This window comes from Chiloscyllium plagiosum, unplaced genomic scaffold (genome assembly GCF_037043375.1).
Source record: "Chiloscyllium plagiosum isolate Xiang-an unplaced genomic scaffold, Cpla_swu_hap1 HiC_scaffold_32, whole genome shotgun sequence".
Classification (NCBI taxonomy): domain Eukaryota; kingdom Metazoa; phylum Chordata; class Chondrichthyes; order Orectolobiformes; family Hemiscylliidae; genus Chiloscyllium; species Chiloscyllium plagiosum.
In genome coordinates this window covers 44,990,629-45,008,813 of record NW_028270170.1, presented here as the reverse complement: position 1 = coordinate 45,008,813, position 18,185 = coordinate 44,990,629, and the positions used below count along the sequence as shown (strand labels likewise).

The following is an 18,185-nucleotide window of genomic DNA, read 5'->3' as shown; positions in this document are numbered from 1 at the left end:
GCGGCATATGATGTTTTGGCTTTCATTCACGAAGGATTGAGTTTAAGAGCAGTGAGGTTTTGCTGCAGCTCGATAAAATCCTGGTTAGACCATACTTGGAATATTGTCTCCAGTTCTGGTTGCCTCATTATAGGAAGGATGTTGATGCTTTAGAGAGGGTGCAGAGGAGATTGACCAGGATGCTGCCTGGATTGGAGGGCTTGTCTTATGAAGAGAGGTTGAGTGAGCTAGGGCTTTTCACACTGGAGAGAAGGAAGAGAAGTGACTTGATAGAAGTGTACAAGGTGATTAGAGGCATAGAGTAGATAGCCAGAGACTTTCCCCCAGGGCAGAAATGGCTGTCACGAGGGGTGATCATTTTTAGGTGACTGCAAGAAGGTATAGGGAAGATGTCAGAGGGAGGTTCTTTACATAGAGTGGTGGAATGCACTACCAGTGGTGGTAGCAGAGTCAGAGAAATTAGGGACATTTAAGTGACTACTGGACAAGCACATGGACGGCAGTAAATTGAGGGGTGTGTAGGTTAGGCTGATCTTAGATTAAGATAAATGCTCGGCACATTGTGAGCTGAAGGGCCTGTACTGTGCTGTACTGTTCTATGTTCTAACACCTCCTCCACGATAATCCTCAACACTGGTGCTCCACAAGGCTGCATACTCAGTCTCCTTACACACTCATAATTGTGTAGCCAGTCAATTCTAACTCCATTTCCAATTTCACTGATGACACCAGCAGAGTGGGTCAGATTTTAAATAATGATGAGACAGATTACACAATATAGGAAAGAGATCGAGCGATTAAGGGCATTGTGTAAAGACAACAATATCTCCCTCGATGTCAGCAAAATGAAGGAGCTAGTCATTCATTTGAGGAAGCAGAGTGAAGGACATGCCTCTGTCTGCGTCATTGGTGCTGAGGTAGAGATGGTCAAGAGCTTCAAGGTCCTTGAAGTAAATATTACCAACAATCTGTCCTGGTCCATCCATGTCAATGCTAAAATCAAGAAAACAAACCAACACCTCTACGTCCTCAGAAGGCAAAGAAAATTCACACGTCTGCAATGATTCTTACCAATATGCACCATAGAAAGCATCCTATCAGGATGCATCACGCTTGGTACTGCAACTGCTCTGACCAAGACTGCAAGAAATTACAGAGAACTATGAACCCAGCCCAAACTAACCTTTCATCCACTGACTCAATCTATACTCCCTCAGAAAAGCAGTCATCATAATCAAAGACCTCTTCCACCCCAGTTATACTCCCTACCACCTTGTTCCGTCAGGCAGAAGATAAAAAAAGTTTGAAAACACTTCCAATTCCAGCTTATTCCTCAGTGGTAACAGACTTCTGAATGGACCTCTCAGATATTCAAGATGATCCTCCTCTGCACTTTCTCTGCAGCTGTAACACTATATTCTGCATTATGTTCTATCACTCTGGCATACCTATGTAAGTTTGATTTGCCTGTTTCTCACTCTGAGTACATGTGACAATAATAAATAAAATTAGCACAGTGGTTGCAAAACTAACTGGCCCATGTACACAAACAGCTGAATTCGGAGGAGTGGACCACTTGACTTGTTCAACTTACACCACTCGACAGTAAGATCCTGCCTGCTCGGGTTACTCCGCATTCCTGCCTAGCCCAGTAAACATTCACCCTCTCGCTTTGGCAAGAATCTACCCAGCTCTGCTTTAAAAAAATTCAAAGTCTGTTTCCACCTCATTTGAGGAAGAAAGTTCTGAAGATTAATGCCTCTCTGAGAAATTATTTCTTCTCATCTTCATTGGATGACCCCTTTTTTAAACAGTGACTAGATTCTCCAGCAGTGAACTTCCTTCTCACAGGCACACTGTCAAACCACCTCAAAACTTTTCATGTTTCATTCCAGCCATCTCTTCTTTTTCTACACTCCAGATACATCAGGCATCGCCTATCCAATCGTTCGCATAGAACAACCTGCCCATTTCCAGGTATGAGTTTAGTAAACATTCTCTGAACTATCTCTCATGGTCTCAAATCCTTCCTTAAACAAAAGGTTGATGCTGAACACAGATGTGGTCTCACCAGTACACAGTACAAATGAAGCATAACCTTCCTACTTCTGTATTCAATTCCCCTTGCAATAATTGATAACGTCAAAGATATTTTCTAAACAATTATTCAGTGATGTCATTGCATACCTTTGGAGCTACTGAGATAGGAACCTGGGTCTCAATACAGAATCCCTACAGCACTAATATCGTGGGATTCCATCGAGTAGAAACTGAGTGAATTAGCCATACTGTGGCGATATGAGAAGGTCAGAAACTAGAAATCATGTCATGAGAAACTCACTCCTGATTCCCCAAAGTCTATCTATAATCTACAAAGCACAAACCATGAAGGCAATGGAATATCCCCAGTGACCTGGATGAGTGCAACTCCAACAACACTCAAGGAGGTTAACACAATACAAACTAACCTTGATTGCCACCACAGCCACTCTCTACACTACCAACACTCAACGTGTATCATCAATGACATGAACTACACAAATTTACAAAGCCTCATCCAACAGTACCTTCCAAATCCAGTCCGACTACCATCTAGCAGGGCAAGGGCAGTAAATACTTGGGATGACTACCACATGCAAGTTACCCTTCGAGCCACTCACCACCCTGACTTGGAAATATATTGCTGTTCCTTCAATGTCAAAATTCCTCGAATTCCCTCCATTACATCATTATATGTCTACTGAAAGCAAATCACCACTATCTTTCAGGGTAGATAGAACAGGGCAACAAATGCTGGCCCAGGAGCAAGAGCCACATTCCATTACAGTCAGAAAGTAATCAAGATGTGTAGACAGAAACAGACCATTCAGTCCATGCCAACCAGATATCCTAACCTCATCTCGTCTCATTTGTCAGTACTTGGCCATATCCCTCTCAACCCTTCCAATTTGTATACCCGTCCAGGTATATTTTAAATGTTGTAACAAAAATGCTCCTATATATCTATTACAATACATGTTAATCTAATTTGTTCATCACTCTTATTTACACAACTGGTTTCAGGTTCAAAGATTCCAATTTGAAACCCAAGAACGCCTGAGATTTACGATAAGGTTGAGACTATCATTTTATGGTCATTCATCCCGAGAGGAATGTTTTACTGAGAGAGTCACAGCTTCTTCCCAGCCCTTCCCTGCGCTTCCCAAACTTAACATCTGATACTGAATGACAGCGATAACAAAGTCCGGTATCATCCCACCCCGAAAACCGGCCACAATCCACTCCAACAACCGGCCATGTCCCACCCCAACCAGCCACATCCCACCCCGACAACCGGACACATCCCACCCCGACATCCGGCCACACCCCACCCCGACATCCGGCCACACCCCACCCCGACAACCGGCCACATCCCACCCCGACAACCGGCCACATCCCACCCCGACAACCGGCCACATCCCAACCCGACAACCGGCCACATCCCACCCCGACAACCGGCCACATCCCACCCCGACAACCGGCCACATCCCACCCCGACAACCGGCCACATCCCACCCCGACAACCGGCCACATCCCACCCCGACAACCGGCCACATCCCACCCCGACAACCGGCCACATCCCACCCCGACAACCGGCCACATCCCACCCCGACAACCGGCCACATCCCACCCCGACAACCGGCCACATCCCACCCCAACCGGCCACATCCCACCCCGACAACCGGCCACATCCCACCCCAACCAGCCACATCCCACCCCGACAACCGGCCACATCCCACCCCGACAACCGGCCACATCCCACCCCGACAACCGGCCACATCCCACCCCGACAACCGGCCACATCCCACCCCGACAACCGGCCACATCCCACCCCGACAACCGGCCACATCCCACCCCGACAACCGGCCACATCCCACCCCGACAACCGGCCACATCCCACCCCGACAACCGGCCACATCCCACCCCGACAACCGGCCACATCCCACCCCGACAACCGGCCACATCCCACCCCAACCGGCCACATCCCACCCCGACAACCGGCCACATCCCACCCCGACAACCGGCCACATCCCACCCTGACAACCGGCTACATCCCACCCGACAACCGGCCACATCCCACCCCAACCGGCCACATCCCACCCTGACAACCGGCCACATCCCACCCCAACCGGCCACATCCCACCCTGACAACCGGCCACATCCCACCCTGACAACCGGCCACATCCCACCCCAACCGGCCACATCCCACCCTGACAACCGGTCACATCCCACCCCGACAACCGGCCACATCCCACCCCGACAACCGGCCACATCCCACCCCGACAACCGGCCACATCCCACCCCGACAACCGGCCACATCCCACCCCGACAACCGGCCACATCCCACCCCGACATCCGGCCACATCCCACCCCAACCGGCCACATCCCACCCCAACCGGCCACATCCCACCCTGACATCCGGCCACATCCCACCCCGACAACCGGCCACATCCCACCCCAACCGGCCACATCCCACCCTGACAACCGGCCACATCCCACCCCGACATCCGGCCACATCCCACCCTGAAAACCGGCCACATCCCACCCCGACAACCGGCCGCATCCCACCCCGACATCCGGCCACATCCCACCCCGACAACCGGCCACATCCCACCCCAACCGGCCACATCCCACCCCGACAACCGGCCACATCCCACCCTGACAACCGGCCACATCCCACCCCGACAACCGGCCACATCCCACCCCGACAACCGGCCACATCCCACCCTGACAACCGGCCACATCCCACCCCAACCGGCCACATCCCACCCCGACAACCGGCCACATCCCACCCCGACAACCGCCACATCCCACCCTGACAACCGGCCACATCCCATCCCGACAACCGGCCACATCCCACCCCGACAACCGGCCACATCCCACATCCTCCACTCACCTCTTCCCATCCTTTACCCTTAACCCTATCTCCTCCATAATCCTGGAAGGTCACTCATTGCTCCATCACCACATCTTCGGTTGGCCGTCTCTCTCCTCTCGCTAACGCCCTCTTCCTTCTCTTCCACACCCACTCATTCCCCTCAGCAGCCCCCACTCCTCCTCCTGCTGCTGCCGCCGGAGGGGCCGGGGCCGGGGCCGGGGCCGGGGCCGGGGCTGGGGCCAGGGCCAGGCTCACAAACCCCGAGGATGCCCCCGCCCACCGACAGCAGACCCCGAACCCGAAGCCAGCCCTAAAGCTCATCCTGGCCCCGGTGACAGCTCCACCCGAGAGCAAGGCGGAGGACAGAACGAACGGCCACAGCCGGCACTGGAGCCGGAGCAGGAGCCGAGGAAGTGAAGCCAAGACCAGGCCGAGCCGCCTCCACCGTCCGGGTCGCGTTTCGGGGGCGGGGCCAGAAGGACGGGGGCGGGGTCATAGGCTCAGGGGGCGGGGGAACATGCGTTGGAGTGGGGCCACATGCCCCCGATCGCGGCGATATGCGCTGGGCGTGGCCACATGCCGTGGGCGGAGCTATATATTCAGGGGCGGAGCTACACTCTCGGTGGGCGGGGTTACACACACCGGAGCTCGACAACATGCTCGTGGGGCGGGGCTACGTGCACATTTGGGCGGAGCTGCATATTCAGGGGCGGGGTCCCAAGCTCAGGCTCAGGGACTGAGCACCGGGTAGTTTTTCGGAAAATCTCCAGGATATGTTCACTTTACACCAAAGAGCCTCACGAGCATTTGGGGTGGTTGCTGTGGTATTGGAGCCAGCACACCGCCCTTATGGTTTAACTACAGAGCCCTCGTTCAAGTTTGTCCCATATTTTTCAAAAGTTAAAAAAAGTTTATTTTTCCTTTCTTACACCCATTTCTGCTTTTTTCTACTCTTCTGTGCATAAAATCAAACCGGTTTTGGTAAAAACAAATGAAAAAGAAGTCACTGGTCCGAGTAGTATATCGGTAACGATAGTAGTTGTACGATGGAACAGAATCAATCGGGAGATAATGAGAGTATGTCACTACGGCAATGCACTAATCTTTGGTAACTTTAGTCTTTGAGGTCACTTTAATTTTGTACTAAAAACAACAAATGCTGGAGATCACTGCGGGTCAGTCAGCATCCATGGAGAGCGACAACAAGCCCATGTAGACGACAAAGCCAGATTGGTAGAGGAAGCCATGACGAATAATTCAGGGATATATTTGGGATTATTCGCCTGACCGATGCCTCTCATGATTTTAAAGGGAAAAAAGTCCCAACCTATTCAGCTTCTCCTTATGATTCAAACCTTCTAGTTTCGGTGACATTTTTGTAAATTGGTTTTGTAAATCTTTCCAGTTTAATAACATTCTTCCTATTGTCGGGCAATCAGAATTGTATGCAGCAGTCCAAATGTGATTGTACCAATGTCTTGTACGGTGGCACAATGGTAAGCACTGCTGCCTCAGCACCAGGGACCTGGTTTGATTCCAGCCTTGGGTGACTGTGTGGAGTTTGCACGTTCTCCCTGTCGACTGCATGGGTTTCCTCCAGGTGCTCTAGTTTTCTCCTACAATCCAAAATTGTGCAGGTTAGGTGAACTGAACATGCGAAATTACCCATAGTGTTCAGGAGTGTATAGGTTAACTGCATGAGTCAGAGGTAAATGTAGGGAGATGGGATACTCTTTGGGAGGTCGGTGTGGACTTCTTGAGTCAAAAGGCCTGTTTCCACACAGTAGGGATTCTAATTCTGCTTCAGCTGTGAAGGCAAGCATGCCAAATGCATTCTTCACCATCCTATCGATCTGTAATAACACTTTCAGGGAATTATGTACCTGTACCTCTCGGTTTCCCTGTTCAACAACAGAGCCTAGGGCCTCACTATTAATGATGTTACTACTGCCCTTGTGTTTCCTTACCAAAATGCAAAACCTCCCATTTATTTGAATTAAACTCCATCTGCCATTCCTCAGCCCACTGGCTCAGTTGATTAAGATCTTGTTGGACTCTTAGATAACCTTCTTCCCTGTCCACTATACCACCAATTTGGTGTCATCTGCAAACCATGCCTCCTATGTTCTCATTCAAATCTTTATCATAAATGATGAACAACAGTGAACCTAGCACAAATCCTTGTGGCACACCACTGGTCATAGGCCTCCAGTCTCATCAACAACCCTTTACCATCATTCTCTGTCTCATACCATCAAGCTTTTACATCCAATTGACTAGCTTCCTGGCTCCCATGTGATCTAACCTTACTAACCAATCTACCTTGAGGAACTTTGTTTCAGGCCTTGCTAAATTCCATGTACACAACTTCTACTGCTCTGCCTCCATCTATCTTTTTCATCACATCTTCAAAAAATTCTATCAAACTTGTGAGACTCGATTTCCCAGGAACAAAGCCATGCTGACTATCTCTTGCCTTTCGAAATGTATGTAGATCCTATCCCTCAGAATCCCCTCCAACAAAATACTCAATGTTGACATTAGGCTCACTGATCTGTAGTTTCTTGTCTTTTCTTTGCAGCCTCTCTTAAATAAAGCACAACATTAGCCACTCTCCAGTCTTCCAGCACCTCAGCGATGTCTGTCAATGATACAAATATCTCTGCTCAGGCTCCACAATTTCTTCCCGAGATTCCCACAATGTCTTGGGATACATTTTGATCAGGTTCCATGGATTAATCTACCTTTATGCATTTTAAGACCTCCAGCACCCCTTCTTATGTAATGTGGGCTCTTTTCAAGTCATCATCATTTACTTCCCTGAATTCTCTAGCTTCCATGTTTTTCTCCACAGTAAATGCTGATGCAAAATATTCATTGAGGATCTCACCCATTTCCTGTGGTTCTACACATAGATGGCGTCATTGATCTTTAAAGGACCCTATTCTCTCCTGAGTTATTCTTTTGCCCTTTGCTGTTTTTCATTTTTATAAATGACCTGGATGAAGGCATAGAATGATGGGTAAGTAAATTTGCGGATGACACTAAGGTTGGTGGAGTTGTGGACAGTGCGGAAGGATGTTGCAGGTTACAAAGATAAGCTGCAGAGCTGGGCTGAGAGGTGGCAAATGGAGTTTAATGCGGAAATGTGTGAGGTGATTCACTTTGGAAGGAGTAATAGGAACGGAGAGCACTGGGCTCATGGGAAGATTCTTGGTATGTGGATGAGCAGACAGATCTCAGTGTCTATGTACATTGATCCCTGAAAGTTGCCATTCAGATTGATAGGATTGTTAAGAAAGCATACTGTGTGTTAGCTTTTATTGGTAGAGGGATTGAGCTTCAGAGCCATGAGGTCATGTTGCAGTTGTACAAAACTCTGGGCAGTCACACGGAGTACTGTGTACTGTTCTGGTCGCTGCATTATAGGAAGGATGTGGAAGCATCGGAAAGTGTGCAGAGGAGATTTACTAGGATGTTGCCTGGAATGGAGGGAAGGTCTTATGAGGAAAGGCTGAGGGACTTAAGGCCATTTTCTTTAGAGAGAAGAAGATGAATAGAGATATACAAAATGATCAGAGGATTAGATAGGGTGAACAGTGAGAACCTTTTTCCTCAGATGGTGGTGGCTAGCATGAGGGTACAGAGCTATAAATTGAGGGGTGATAGATATAGGACAGATGTCAGAGGTGGATTCTTTCCTCAGAGGGTAGTAAGGGTGTGGAATACCCTGCTTGCAACAGTAGTGGACTTGGTGACATTAAGGGCATTTAAATGGTCATTGGATAAACGTATGGATGAAAATAGAATAGTGTAGATTAGATGAGCTTCAGATTGGTTCCACAGGTCGGCGCAACATTGAGGGCAGAAGGGCCTGTGCTGCGCTGGAATGTTTTATGATCTATGTTTGATGTTCTACACTTGTAGAATCATTTTGGATTCTTCTTTACCCTATCTACCAAAGATACCTCAAAGTTATCATATTTCCCCTCCTGATTTCTCTCTTAAGTGTACTCCTCTACCCTCTAGAGACCTCAAGGGATTCATTAAATCCAAGCTGTTTATACCCGACATACCCTTTTTTTAGACTAGAGTCTCGATATCTCTCGTCATCTAGTTCCCTATTTTTTGGATTAGTGGTGCTGGAAGAGCACAGCAGTTCAGGCAGCATCCGAGGAGCAGCAATATCGACCTTTCGGGCAAAAGCCCTTCATCAGGAATAAAGGCAGAGAGCCTGTGCTTTTCCAGCACCACATTCTCAACTATCAAATTGAAAGCAAATGCATACAAAGTGGCAAAGATTAGTGGGAAACTAGGAGATTAGGAATTTTCAAAGGTCAACGGAAAGTCACGAAGAAAGCTATAAAGAAAAGTAAGATGGATTGTGAGGGTAAACTAACTCAGAATAAAATAGCAAAGATTTCTAAAAATACATAAAAGAAAAATAGTTGCTAAGGTCAACAATGATCCTCTAACGAATGAGAAGAGAGATTTAATAATGGGAAATGAGGAAATGCAAGGTGTTGAACAGATATTTTGTGCCCATCGTCACAGTGGAAGACATAAATAACATGACAATAAATGATGACAAGGAGCTATGGCAAATGAGGACCTAGAAACTATCATTATCACTAAGGAGGTCGTGTTGGGCAAGCTAATGGGGCTCAAGGTAGACAGGTCTCCTGGCCCTGATGGAATGTATCCCAGGGTACTATAAGAGATGGTAGGGGAAACAGGAGATGCACTCATGGTAATTTACCAAAATTTGATGGACTCTGGGCCAGATCCACCAGATTGGAAAATAGCAAACATGATGCCATTGTTTAAGAAAGAAGATAGACAAAAGGTAGGTAACTATAGGTCCGTTAGCTTAACATCTATCGTGGGGAAAATACTTGAATCTAAAATCAAGGAAGAAACAGCAAGAAATCTGAATAGAAATTGTTCCATTGAGCAGAAACACCATGTGTTCATGAAAGGCATGTCATGTTTAACTAATTTACTGGAATTCTTTGAGGACATTACGAGCATGGTGGATGTGGTGTATCTGAATTTCCAGAAGGCATTTCACAAGGTACATACAAAACGCTGCTGCATAAGTGGTGCACGGCATTTACGGGTAATGTTTTAGCATGGATTGAAGATTGGTTAACTAATAAAAAGCAAAGAGTGGGGTAAATGGGTGTCTTCTTGATTGGCAATCAGTGGCTAGTACTGTGCCTCAGGGATCAGTGTTGGGACTGCAATTGTTTGTAATTTACATTCATGATTTGGAGTTGGGGACCAAGTATAACATGTCAAAGTTCACAGATGATAATAAAATGTGTGGTAGAGCAAAGTCTGCAGAGGTACACAGATAGGTTAAGTGAATGGGAAATGATTGGCAGGCAGAGTATACTTATTGTAAATTTGAGGTCATCCATTTCGGTAGGAATAACAGCAAAATGGACTATCATTTAAATGGTGAAAAATTGTAGCATGCTGTTGTGCAGAAGGATCTGGGTGTCCTTGTGCATGAATCACAAAAAGTTGGTTTGCAGGTGCAGCAGGTAATTAAGAAGGCAAATTGAATATTGTCCTTCATTGCGAGAGGATTCGAGGTTAAAAATAATGACACTATGCTGTAGCTAAATACGGTGCTCGTGAAGCCATACCTGGACTAACTGTGTACAGTTTTTGGTCTCCTAATATGAGAAAGGATGCACTGGCACCAGAGAGTACAGAGGAGGTTCACTGAGCTGATTCCAGAATTAGAAGGTTGGCTTAGGAGGAGAGATTGGATCGACTAGGACTGTACTCATTCGAATTTAGAAGAACGAGGGGAGGATCTTATCGAAACATATAAAATATGAAGGGACTAGATCGGATAGAAGCAGGGGTGGGTTCCACTGGCGGGTGAAACGAGAACTAGGTGGCCTACCTTCAAAATAAGGGGCAGCAGAGGTAGGTCTGAGTTGAGAAATAACTTCTTCACCCAAAGGATTGTGAATCTGTGGAATTCCCTGCCCAGTGAAGGAGTTGAGGCGACCTCGCTGAATGTTTTTAAGGCAAAGATAGATAGAGTTTGGAACAGTAAAGAAATTAAGATCGTGGTGAGCCGGCGAATAAGTGGGGCTAAGTCCACAAAAAGATCAGCCATGATCTTACTGAATGGCGGAGGAGACTCAATGACCAGATGGCCTACTCCTGCTCCTGGGTCTTATGTTCTTATATCACTGCGCAGCTTGGTCTCTACTCGGTAGAAGCTTTCAGAAAACCAAGGTGAGCTTACACATTGGTCTTGCAGTGATTCTGTTAATGTATCTAATTGCTAATTAGTTTTATGCTGTGAGATGGTCTCTCATAGACTATATACCATGGGTGCCATTTATAAGGATAATGTCTTTCAAGGTGCATCGCAGTATTATTTTACCATTAGCTCCTATGTAAAGTATGTCATGCTGTCATTTCAGGACATATGGTATTAATTATTTTAAAAGCATCTGATTGCCGAATACCATCAACATGGTGCCTTAGGTTAACAATTTGGAAAACCTGGTCTTCTACAGTCTGACTCTAAAAGTCATGGACATGTTTCAGTTTGTTTACCTACTTAACATTTGCCTATCTGACAGTGTGGTAATGTTGATTACCTTTGTTTTGCTCAGGGTCTGGTGTGGCCTTTAAAATCATGTTTCCTGCACATATATGCAATGTTCTTTGGTGCTTTGCAGACATGAAGAAAAGTTGGATATCTTTTGGGTAATGTGATAAATTTTATTGGTGCACTAGACTGATTGTAACAATAATGTTGGCTACATGCAAAAGCATGTAATGATGTTGGCTTGCCTCAATGGCTCCATTTTCAAAGACTGAGCCCATTTCTGGCCAGAAGATCCTTCCTGAAGGTTTGAACTGGTTAGTGATAGTTACTAATTTGACGAGCCTCCCTGGTAGATATTGTTTGGAAAAGTAGTTTTTTCAAAGCTTATTGGTGGTATCTTCTGTCACATTGGTCAATAGACTCTGGGGTTGGCTCTCTGTAATATGTGAGTTGGAGTTTGAAAATCCTGAAGTTAATTATTACATTATGCTCACCTCTGAGAACCTTCCAGATAATTTCTGCATCTTTCTGATCTCCCACAGAAAGGATAGTGATTGTAACAAAGTCAGCCATAGAATATGAGATCCCTGATCGGGGCTCTTAATCTGGGACAATCAGGGAGTCCTTTCTAACCTACATAAACAGGACATCAGAGATTCTGTTCTTTGAGAGCTGGCTCTCAGGAAACTGGGTCAGGGTCAAGAACTTTGCATGTGTAAATAAAGGGTGACTTGGTGACAGGAATCAGCCTCTGTGGAGTTATTTCAGTGGTGATGAGAGAAAAACATACTCCTGAAGAAAGTCACTCACAACAGTCCATCTATGCATTGGGGTAAGCATTTCTGGCATCCTGTCTTTCTTTCAGGAAGCTTTACTTGTTCAACGATGCGGTCGAAGACTGGGCCCAGTATGTGGAAATAATGCATTTTTTTCTGGGCAAGTGACATTGGGGCCAATGAAAAGCAATCAGTAATTCTCCTGCCAGCTTTTTCAGTTATTAGGAGCCTAACTTTCCCTGAGGCACCAGACACTAAAACCTTTCAAGAGTTGGCGTATTTGGTTAAGGAATGTTATATCCCTAAGCCTCGTCTAATTTTGAAATGCAATTGCTTTACGTGGCAGTTCAAGAACCAGGGGAATCTGTATTTTTTGACTTTCTGATAGGATTTTTGATGAGGTTAAGATGACTGACAGAGGCGTGTGCCTTTGGTTTAATCCTTAATGAGATTCTGAGAGACCATTTGGTTTGCAGGATTAATGATGTAACCATGCAAAAGTGCTGACCAGCTAAAGCCATGTGGACTTCAAACAGGCAATACACTGGCTCTGTCATTGGAAAATGCAGCAAGTGGAACATATGAGTTGCAGGGTATTCTGATGGAAGTCCTGCCAGCCCAACTGAGCTTGGAGAACACGATTTGAGTGAGGGCAATTGCATTGCCTCATTAGGACATAATCTGAACAGAGGGACTCTAAGTCAGCCTACAGCAAAACTCCAAAACAAAGCCAAGCCTCAGTTAAACAGTAAAAACTTTTTCAGGATCTGGACAGACAAGCCATTGTAATTGCTGCCAGTATGCAGACTCAAGATAGCAAAAGAGTTCCAGTCGACCTAAATTGAGACAGAGAACTCATAGTATCAAGGAGAGAGCAAGTCCACCTACACCTGCTTTGAAATGGTTAAATTGCTTTATAGAACCATAGAATCCCCACAGTGTAGAAGCAGGCCACTCAGCTCAATAAGTCCACATGGATCCTCTGAAGAGAATCCTACCCAGACCTACCCCCTACCCTATTCCCATAACCCTGCATTTCCCATGGCTAATCCACCCATCCTGCACATCCTTGGACACTTTAGCCTGGGCAATTTAGCCTGGTCAATCCACCTCACCAACACATCTTTGGACTATGGGAGGAAACCAGAACATCCAGAGGAAACCTTTGTAGACACAGGGAGAATATGAAAACACCACACACTCTCCCAAGGGTGGAATCAAACCTTGATCCCTAGTCCAGTGAGACAGCAGTGCTAACCATTGAGCTACCGTGCGGTCAATGGATAGCAATATTGAAATCAGAACCATTCAAAGTAAACATCTGGTTAAATGGTCACCCAGTTCTAATGGAGGTCAATACCAGTGCGGCTATTTCAGTGATTGCAGAACCAGTCTTTCACAAAATTCACGGTGGACTCCAACCCTTAAGTTTGCGTTAGACCTCAGCTAGACTGAGAACCTATACTGGGGATCCTTTACAGATTAAGGTCACAACTTCAGATCTGGTCTCTTATGAGAAGCAGCTGGTTCATATCGTAGTAAAAGGCTCAGATCCAAGCTTGCTGGGGTGAAATTGATTGAGAAAGATTCATCTTGATTGATTCAACATTTTACGATGAGAAAATGGTTCCTAAGTGAGGTCCTAATTAAATACCTAGAGGTTTTTCAGGAAGGTCTAGGGACTATCAAATGAGCCAAGGCCATCTTGCATGTTGACTAGGAAGCAATTCCATGATTCTGCAAGGCCTGCCCACTGCCATTTGCCTTACAGGCAAAGGTAGACGCAGAAAGCTGGAAAGCAGCAAAGGAATCATCAACCAGCCCAGTTTGTGGAATGGGCAGCACCAGTCGTACAGGTCAGTTAGGTTTTGTGGGGATTTTAAACAGGCGGTAAACAGCTTTTCGCAGCTGGATAAATACCCAATCCTTGACAGAGGACATATACACAAATCTAGCGGGGGCTTGGGGGCAGGGGGTGCGGGGGCGGGGGGGGGCGGTTAGCTGTCCATCATGAGGCTAAACATGAGCCACGCATACTTGCAGTGGCAATTAGATGAGGATTCCCAGAAGTATGCTAAAGGTAATACCCATTAAGGTTTGTACCAAGATAGGAGATTGTCATTTGGGGTATTGTCAGCCTGTGCAATTTTTCAGCAGATGATGTGGAACATTTTCCATTTATCTAGATGACATGCTAATAATAGAGAAGACCAATAGGAGAACTTAGATAACTTGGACATAGTCCTTAGATATTTTTTCCCAGGCAGGCTTTTGCCTTAGAAGGAAAAAATGTTTGTTCCAGGCATCTCAAGTGACCTACCTGGGCTACAGAGTCAACAAGCCCATGTTGGAAGATGAAATGAGGGTGATCAAAGGCTCCCACATTTGTGGAAAAGCTTTGGTCTTTCCTTGGGCTGTTGAATTATTATGGAAAGTTCATACATAACCTGGCCTGCATCCTAGCACCTCTGCACCGACTCTTTAAAAAGGGTCAGTGTTGGAAATGGTCATGTAGCCAAGACATAGCCTTCATCCTCTAAGGTGTTGGCAAATTATTATCCCAAGCAAGATCTAGTATTCACATGCGATGCCTCCCCGTATGGCATTAGGGTAGTATTAGCTCATAAGAGAAAGTGAGGTCTGCAGATGCTGGAGATCAGAGCTGAAAATGTGTTGCTGGAAAAGCGCAGCAGATCAGGCAGCATCCAGGGAACAGGAGAATCGACGTTTTGGGCATAAGCCCTTCTTCAGGAATCAAGAAGGGCTTATGCCCGAAACGTCGATTCTCCTGTTCCCTAGATGCTGCCTGACCTGCTGCGCTTTTCTAGCAACACATTTTCAACTAGTATTAGCTCATAGATGACCAAATGGAGAGAAACATCCAATAGCAGGACTTTGGCGAAGACAGAGGGTAAATACACTCAAACAGAGAAGGTAGGTTTAGCAGTCATAATATGGAGACAGGAAGTTGCACCAGAACCATTTACATAAATTAGTAATAATAATAGACCACAAACCCCTGCGAGGTCTATTTAACAAGGACAAGGTAGTGCTGCCCATAGCTTCAGGCTAAATTCAGCAGTGGGCTCAAATACTATAATTGCATATAATTACAAGTTAGCTAATGGAACCTGACCTGGTGCTCAAACGCACCCAGAGATGCGACAAAAACAACTTGCCTATGTTGTTGGATTCAGAACGTAGTGATTGGAATGAGGCCTGTCAGGAGGACCTCATAGAATGATTTCCCTGATTGAATCAGATTAACAGCCCCAATCAAGTAGCCCTGGTTGACAGATGTAACCAGGAGAGTCAGTGGTTCTGTTCTCTCTGACAACTGGCTCTGAGGAAGCTGGGGTCAAGATTAGATTGGTGCTGGAAATGCACAGCAGGTCAGGCAGCATCCAAGGAGCAGGAAAATCAACGTTTCGGGGAAAAGCCCTTCATCAGCCCTGCATTTGCAGTACCCACTTCCGTCTCAGGAACCTGGATCAGTGTAAAGGACTTTCCTCCTGTAAATAAAGGGGACTCAGTGACAGGATACTGGCCCCTGTGAAGTTCTTTCAGAAAGATCAGACAAATTATTTCTGTCATGTCCCTCCTTGCCAATGGCAAACAAGGTTTTCAGAGCTCTCTTCTTGGGACAATTTTTTGATTGATCTGTTAAATAAAACTGGGTTTTGGTTTTTGATTAGTTGTCACTCAGCAAAGGTATCATTGTTTACCCAGTTCATAATGAAGTGTTTTCCACTACTCCATGAGTGTCCCAGATAATTTTATTTTAGAAGTGCAGTGCAGTGTTTCTTGATTTCTTTTACTGGTTTTGCTTCTCGCTCCTTTGTTCTTTACCTGATATGGCAATGTTTATGTCATGCCTCATAATATGAGCAGTGGACATCTCAGAGGTGTCCAGACTAGAATTAGGCAATTGGTTGCCAAAAGCTTTCATTAGCATGGCATGCTTCAAGTAAGCTGATTTAAGATGGTGTCTGTGATTTCTACACTGCCAGGTCACATGCTGTGACATATTGATTATATCATTAGCATAATTTGGAGATGCCGGTGTTGGACTGGGGTGTACAAAGTTAAAAATTACACAACACCAGGTTATAGTCCAACAGATTTAATTGGAAGCACTAGCTTTCGAAGCACTGCTCTGAAAACACCTGATAAAGGACCAGCGCTCCGAAAGCTAGTGCTTCCAATTAAATCTGTTGGACTATAACCTGGTGTTGTCTGATTTTCATCATTAGCATATATCTTAAAGATATACTGATTTACTAACTATGAGATGACACATCCCCAATTGCCCTTGAACTGAATAACAGACTAGGCAATTTCAAAGGACAGTTATGAGTCAATCACATTAATGTAGATTTGGAGTCTTACATGAACTAGACCAGCTAAGGATGGATGACACATTTCCTTCTCTGAAGGACGTTTGTGAACTACAGTAAGTACATTATTAAAAAATAACTGATGATGGTTTTGTGGTCACTCTTACTGAGGCAAGCTTCATATTCCAGATTTCATGAACTGAATTTAAATTCCACCAGGTGCTGTGATGTTATTCAAACCTGTGGCTCCACAATACTTGCCTGGGTCTCTGATTTACTAGGCCAGTGACATTATAATGCTACTATCTCCCCAACTGAGACGGACAATAAACTATGATTGAATATACCACAGGGAATATATCTCAGCAAACTTCCTCAAATCTCTCATTGGGCTCATCAGATCACATTAAATTTCAGAAAGGATTATAAATCTTCTCTTTTGCTGATCTGACTTGATTGTCTATCTCAGATGTTATTCTGTTATGGACTTCCTCATTGGCAGCTCCCATTCTGGTTGATCACCCTTTCTTGGATCGACAACATCTTATTGGGATTGTATTATAGACCCCCTAATAGTCAGAGGGAAATTGAGAAACAAACTTGTCAGGCGATCTCAGCTATTTGAAAAAATAATAGGGTGGTTATGGTCGGGGATTTTAACTTTCCAAACATCGACTGGGACTGCCATAGTGTTAAAGGTTTAGATGGAGAGGAATTTGTTAAGTGCGTACAAGACAGTTTTCTGATTCAGTATGTGGATGTACCTACTAGAGAAGGTGCAAAACTTGACCTCCTGGGAAATAAGACAGGGCAGGTGACTGAGGTGTCAGTGGGGGAGCACTTTGGGGCCGGCAACCATAATTCTATTAGATTTAAAATAGTAAGGAAAAGGATAGAACAGATCTAAAAGTTGAAGTTCTAAATTGGAGAAAGGCCAATTTTGAGCAAGAACTTTCAAAAGCTGATTGGGGGCAGATGTTCGCAGGTAAAGAGATGCTGGAAAATGGGAAGCCTTCAGAAATGAGATAACGAGAATCCAGAGAAAGTATATTGCTGACAGGGTGAAAGGGAATGCTGGATGACTGGATAAATTGAGGGTTTGGTTAAGAAAAAGAAGGAAGCATATGTAAGCTATAGATAGGATAGATCGAGTGAATCCTTAGAAGAGTATAAAGGAAGTAGGAGTTTACTTAAGAGGGAAATCAGGAGGGCAAAAAGGGGACATGAGATAGCTTTGGCAAATAGAATTAAGGAGAATCCAAAGGGTCTTTACAAATATATTAAGGACAAAAGGGTAACGAGGGAGAGAATAGGGCCCCTCAAAGATCAGCAAGGCGGCCTTTGTGTGGAGCCACAGAAAATGGGGGAGATACTAAATGAGTATTTTGCATCAGTATTTACTGTGGAAAACGATATGGAAGATTTGGATTGTAGAGACATAGATGGTGACATCTTGCAAAATGTCCAGATTACAGAGTGCTGGATGTCTTGAAACGCATAAAGGTGGATAAATCCCCAGGACCTGATCAGGTGTACCCGAGAACTCTGTGGGAAGCTAGAGAAGTGATTGT

General features: G+C 45.4%; 1 protein-coding gene across 1 annotated transcript in view; it reads right to left on the bottom strand.

Annotated features, from left to right (window-relative positions):
• Positions 1-5,354, bottom strand: part of kansl1b (KAT8 regulatory NSL complex subunit 1b) — a 314,956-nt gene extending 309,602 nt beyond the window's left edge. Inside the window, exon 1 of the mRNA XM_043675343.2 lies at positions 4,937-5,354. The gene's annotated coding sequence lies outside the window, so the exon portion shown is untranslated. The remainder of the gene's footprint in view (positions 1-4,936) is intronic.
• Between the last annotated feature and the right edge of the window lie 12,831 nt (positions 5,355-18,185).